The 6,325-nt window shown below is 53.2% G+C and overlaps 1 long non-coding RNA gene across 1 annotated transcript; it reads right to left on the bottom strand.

Annotated features, from left to right (window-relative positions):
- Positions 1–580: 580 nt before the first annotated feature.
- Positions 581–2,486, bottom strand: LOC309639332. Its single transcript, XR_014251603.1, has 2 exons — positions 1,903–2,486; positions 581–1,610 (listed from the first exon to the last, which is right to left on the bottom strand). It is a non-coding gene; the product is annotated as an uncharacterized lncRNA (long non-coding RNA).
- Positions 2,487–6,325: the final 3,839 nt, after the last annotated feature.

The raw sequence follows: 6,325 nt of genomic DNA, 5'->3' as shown, positions 1-6,325 counted from the left end.
AAGGGATAGGATTCGAATGGTCAGGATGGGGGTCAGAGGAGCAAGAGACCCGCAAGTGCCTGTCGGACACCTCCTGGAACACATCCCATTTCTTAGTCATTCCTCTCTGTCCAAGAGCCTCCAGGCCACGTGGCCACTTGCCTCTCTTTTGGTCAGATAAAGCTGATGCCAAGACATGGGCACTTTGCTAGAAGTTGTACAATGCTGGCATGATACCTATGCAACTTGGGAAGGACATTTCAGCTCCATGGACCTCCATTTCCCCACGTCTCCCTGGTTGTCCTGAGGATGGTGTGAAAAGTGAGATGGAGGAGAGGGTGTCTGTGATCTGTGATGAACTACAGCTTCTCTTGAGTTTCTCCAGAAACCCTAGCTCTAGAAATCTCCATTGATTAATCTGTTGCTGGGTAGGGTGTTGGTGGGGGACCAAAAACAGGGGTCTTTTTTGTTCCCACAGAGCTTGGCACACAGAAGGTGCCGTGTGAATGGGGGTCAACAGATGACACCTTCTAGGCGGTGATAATTTCTGGAATGTGGCCCGCCCAAGGTCACACAGCTGGTGAGGGCCAGCTGGTAGCTGTTGTCTCCACCGTGAAGGCACGGACCCTGGGGGTGACTTGGGCCACCATTGTGTAAGTGCCCTGTGTGCCTGTCCAGGAGGAGGAGGGGGAGGAATTAGCACCCAGAGGCACTGGCCGCTCGAGGAGCCCGCCTGCTCCCTGGGAGGCCCAGTGCTGTGGACATCGGGCCAGCTGGTCTCGGGGGGAGGAGGGGGAGAATCTGACACCCCTGGACACTTGGCCCTGTCACTCCCAGGGGATTTGGTGAGCTGGTGGGAGCCCGGTTGGGTACATGCTGTGCTGGGTGGCTGGGAGGTGGGGAAGTTGGTACATTCTTTGTGAGTCCAGTGCATGGCCAGGCACATAGTAGGTGCTCCATGAGCGTGTCTCTATGGATGGATAAACAGGAGAGCACTTGACATCCCACCTAAAATCCCAGACAGGCTTCTCCAGCTCGATCCCACCGTGATCTCAAAGCTGAAATCCAGAAGCCCGAGCGTCACCCTTGCTTCCTGCACTGGCCCACTCTCCACAGGCCACCCATCTCCAAGACCTGACAATTCCACCTCCAAATGTGCCCAAGCCCACCCTCTGCCCACGCCCCCCCCGCCTCACCACCCTTTCTCGCCTTGCTCCGTCTCTCACTCCCATCCCTGCCCCTTCTCCCCTGGGAGCAACGGTGAGCCAGGCACCGTGTCAGTGGTCAGGTCAGTCCTCTGTCCGAAACCTGTGGCTTCAAACCCAGTGCAAACTCCACCCGGGATGACTTCTCCTCCTTACTTGCAAGGCTTCAGCCTCACGGGTCTCAGTTCTGCTCCTTAAATACACCCAGTTCCACTAGGCTCCCACTTCAGGCCTTTGCTTAAGCTGTTCATTCTTCTTTATGTTCTCAGGGCTGGTTTCCTCTTGTCTGGCAGGTCTCACCAGTATTTGAAGCTTTGTTCTTATTTCCTTACAGTTCTTTCTTGCAGTCATTATCTTGGTATTACGTTATAGGGACGTGTCTTGGACAGGATCGGGATGAAGAAGGTGGTAGATGACTGGAAGATTCTGGAAAAGGGCAGAGGCACCCTTCATGAGGATGTGCTGTTTGTCCTGTAGTCACCCATTAAACGACCCTCTCTCTCTCCTTCCCTCCCCTCCGTCCACCCACTCACTTATCCATCTACCCATCCTTCTATCCATCCGTCCACCCATTTACCTGTCCATCCATCCATCCAACCATCCACCCACTCATCCATTCATCCAATCCTTAGTAAGCTCTGTTTACTGACCTGACCAAGATGTAGAATCTCGTTGCACCTCAGTTCTCTTTTCTTTAGAATGGAACCGACATACCTACCTTACGGGGCTGCTGTGAGGATCACAGGAGCTGATGTCTGCGTGGTGCCCGCGGCATGCCTGGCTCAGAGGAAGGGCTCAGGCAGCATCCCTCTCAGAAGCCTTGGCAGCAGCACCTGCGTTTGGAAAACGGGAATATCCCCCTTCCCCAGTCCGTGTGCTCGTTGGGGTTCCGCCGCTGCTTCCTTCAGCAGGCTCATTCCTAGAGGGCAAGGTCACACATCACCACGCCTGTGGGAGGAGAGGGAGGACCCACAGCTGGCAGGGAGGGGTGGGCTAGGGCAGCCTGTCCCCTCGCCCTGGGGAAGGGCAGGAAGGGCGGGTTCATGAGGGGCCAGGTGTGTGTGGAGGTGGGGGCCTCTCTCTCTTTCTCCGGATCTCCCCACCTCTCTTTCTCTCCTTTCTGTCTCCCCCTCACTCCCTTCTCTCTGCTCTCTCTCTCTTCCCTCAGTTCTCTGCTCTGTCTTTCCAACTCCTATCCTCTGTCTTTCTGTCTCTCTGCTTTTTCCTCTTCCTCTTTCTCTCTGCGTGTCTGCCCCCCTCCTCTTCCCCTCCCCCTCCCTCCTCCTCCTCCTCCTTCTCCTCTCTCCTACTCCCCCATTCCCTCCCTCCCCCTCGCTCTCTCAGCATCAGCCAGAGGACCTGCTTCTGCAGTCTTGGTCCTGGCTGCCTCATAGCAAGCATCACACGATTACAGCCACGTTCTTAGGGTCTTAGAGCAACCGCGTACACATCTGAGCCGCAGAGGGCCTTAGGAACGGAGAACGATGGCATTGGAGAACCACAGAGTCAAATCCTGGGTTCCCAGCACCCTAGGACTCCAGAATCAAGGTCTGTTGAATCTTGGACAACAATAGAATATCTGGATTGGAGGATTTTAGAATCGCAGAGAAAGGGGCTGGATCCACAAGTTTTCAATATCCCACTCCTGTATCTCCACCGTCTTCATTTCACATATATTTATTGAGCACCTACTATGTGCCAAGCACTGTTCTAGGCCACTTGGGATAAATCTATGAACTAAGCAGGCAAAAATTCCTGCCTTCTGCCTCAGGGCAGAGGCAATGACATCACACTGACATATGATAGAAGAAGAGGTAATGTCTGTGGATTTGGGGGATGACTCATTACCACCTGTATTATTTACCTAATATTTTCTTTAAGTCACTCACTTCAAGCACACAAAGAGATTTTTAAAAGGAAGCTTTATATTGCTGAACATAACAGAAAATCAGTATCAGTGGCCGTCAACAGAAGGTGTCTTCAAAAATAAACACAATGGAAAGAAAACGCTGTTATGAGAAACCTGCCTTGATGGTGTTCCCTGCCTCTTTGAGATCTCACAAGGTCTGCACTCCCTTTGCTGTGAAGGGGGGTGGGCATGTGTTGGAGCTGCCAAAGACAGGAAGTTGTAAGGATATAAAGAGGGTGAAAAAGAAAAAGCTATTATTTAAACATCCCCTCCCCATACCACTGAAATCCTCAGGCCTGGCCTCAGTCTGCCTCTTCTGCACCAATTAGCTGTGTGACACGGGGCACGTCATCGGACCTCTCTGAGCCTCAGTTTCCCCATCTGGAAACAGGGGCATGTTGAACGCACTTTCCTCCTGGGGCTGTTGTAGGGATTAATTCAAGTAGGTGCTTCAGGGGGGATGAAGGCTTAAAAGGGTTAGTAATTCCTCCCCCGGAATGTTCCAGGCTGATCTGGACAGTGTTCCAGGCTGCTTGGGGGAGGGTCCACCTCCCCGCCACCGTGGGAGCCGCTCAGGAAGCCTCCTCTGGGCTGAGCCTCTAGGGCAGCAGCTCCGGGCAATTTATGAGCCTGCAGCTCTCCCCTCCCTGGTTCCTCCCAGCACTGCAGCTCTCACCCAACCCCCGGCTATATTTCATGCCCATCAAGATTTAGGGTTCCACCATTTTCCTGTAGGGAAATCGGGCTGAGGGGAATTTGAATGCAGTTTTATCAGCTATATCATGCTCACTTTACTTGGCGGGGGAATTACAGGTGGGGACCGACAGGTGCTCGGAATAGGCAATAAACTTCCTACATCTTTATTCCCTGCAAGAAGGGGCTGTGGGCCGTGCAGACCCCCGGAGGCCTTGAGTTCAGACGGCTTTGAATACCTGTGTCTGGACCTTCCAAAGGATCCTGGGACTTAAATCCAGGTGTGACGGGTGTGGTGTTTTCATTCATTCATTCCTTCAACAGGTATGTAACCAGTGCCCGCCCTGGGCCCAGCACTGGGGATACAGTTATGAACAGAACATGGTTCCTGCCCCCCTGCAGCTCACACTTCCGAGTGCAACAGGCTTTGTCTCAGGAAACCCAGGGTGTTGGGAGAGCCCCCAGGAGAAACCTGACCTAGCCCGGGAAGTCTAGGAAGGCTTCCTGGTGGTGGTGGTGGTGTGGGGACTTACATATAAGCTGAGTTATTGAAGGAGAAGGAGGAAACGTCCAGGGTTGGTGGCTGGGGGTTGCAAAGGGGGAGGGGGAGGGGAAAAGGAGTGAAGGTAACAGTGTGTGCAAAGAGGGAAGGGACCTCTGAGGAAGCAACTGCAGCAGCGGGGGCGGGGTGCTGGGGGGTGACTATGGGAAGTGGGAGGCAGGGCCTCTGGCTGTGGCACAGACCGCAGCCCCAGGGTCATGGGGGCCATGGAGGCAGGGCCAAGAGAGGGGCCTGATCAGTTGTAAGAGAGGGTTGGGAGTGGTCAGAGTGGTCCTAGGGGGATGAGCCCTGAGGCTGCTGCAGGGTCCGGGGGAGACGGGGACTAGGCTTGAAGAAAAGTGCCTGGGAAAAATTGTGGGAGGGGGGAACCCAGAGGACCTGGGTTTGCGGGCAGAGGGTGTCTGGCTTGGTGGGTCTACGTTGGGTGGGGGACCTTGACCTCAGGCCATCGGGGGAGACCATGATGGTAAAGAACACGGTTGTTCTGGGCCCAGTCTCACTGCGTTTGTATTTCTTGGGCTACCCTGACTCAGAGATGACGAACCTCTTTCATACCAGGCAGGCGGACTCCCCGTGGCCTCATGGACCCCGTGTCCTGCCTTCTTTTCCAATAGATGGGAGCAAGGGCTGCCCTCGTACCACAGGGTCCCGTCCCAGCTCCAGGGAGGGTGTCAGGTGCTTGGTGGTCCCTGAGTCATGAGGTGGGGCAGCGGGGACCCTCCGGGGCAGAAGTGATAGAGGGGGTGGTCTTTCTCCGTTTTCTCAAGCCACCCTCTGGTTTCACCTGGGGTTCTGGTGTTTTCTTTTGCATAAGGGAGGCCTTGTGTTTCTCTCTGCAATGCTAATTTATTCCCTCTCAAGCATCTTTTCTTTCCTCCCTCCTTCCCTCTTCCCCTCCCTCCCTCCTTCCCATTCAATACGTATTGTATTTACCGAGAGCCTACTCTATTCCAGGCACCATTCTAGGCTCTGGGGACACAGCACAGACCTAATCAGGACAAGATCCCTAACCTCATGGAGCTTACATTCCTGTAAGGAACACTAATGATAAACAAAAAAGGTTAAAATATATAATATGTCAGATAATAATAAAACTAAAGCAGAGGAAACAGAAAGGGAGCCTTGGGGTGGCCAGTCCCCCCAGGAGAACCACTCTCCTGAGCTGGTTTCTATCACTCCCTCCACCCGGTCTTCATTTCCACCACCTACGTGTGTATCCACACATGGTCTATGGCACGGCTTGGCATGTTTTAAAACTTTCTATACATGCAAGCATCCCATATGTGTTTTCCATGATTGCTTTTTTGGCTCGACATCCTCGTTTGAGACTGATCCTTGTTGATACGTGACGCTCCAGTTGACACGCTGTCACTGCGATAGACTCGTGCACAGTATGAATATGTCATTACTCATTGAGTCATCCTCCTGCTGATGGACATTTAGGTTGTTTCCAATTTTTTTTTTTCTCTTACCACCCAAGCTGTAGGAACTATCTTGTACCCATCGACACCCCTGGCCTCCAGTGTTCTCTAAAAGATAAGCACCTGGTGACAGAAAGCCAATAATATCTGTCAAACTACTCAATGTGCTGCACAATGGCGAGGATGACGATGATACAAAATAGCTTCCAGGTCCTGAGTGCTTAGTTCATTCAGGGCTGTTCCAAGCACTTTAGCCCATCGCCTCCTTTTCCTCCTCGTACTCCATGAGGCAGATCCCAGCATGGAGCTTGTGTGACAGACACAGCTGTAGAGACCAGAGAGGTCAGGCAGTTTCCCCAAGGCCACCCAGCAAACCCAGGCCCTCAAAACTGCCTGGTCCCCCTCCCTCTATCTCTCCCCTCCATCCAGAGTAGCCTCCATCATATCCCTCAAACACTGCCCATCTTGGTCCTAACTCTGAGCATTTGCACCAGCTGTTCCTTCAGCCCAGAATGCTCTTCCAGCCTTATCTCCAACCCTGCCTCTCAGTACCCTT

This window comes from Balaenoptera physalus (assembly GCF_965194825.1).
Source record: "Balaenoptera physalus genome assembly, chromosome: 12".
Taxonomy (NCBI): Eukaryota; Metazoa; Chordata; class Mammalia; order Artiodactyla; family Balaenopteridae; genus Balaenoptera; species Balaenoptera physalus.
This window is presented reverse-complemented; position numbering and strand designations above follow the sequence as displayed.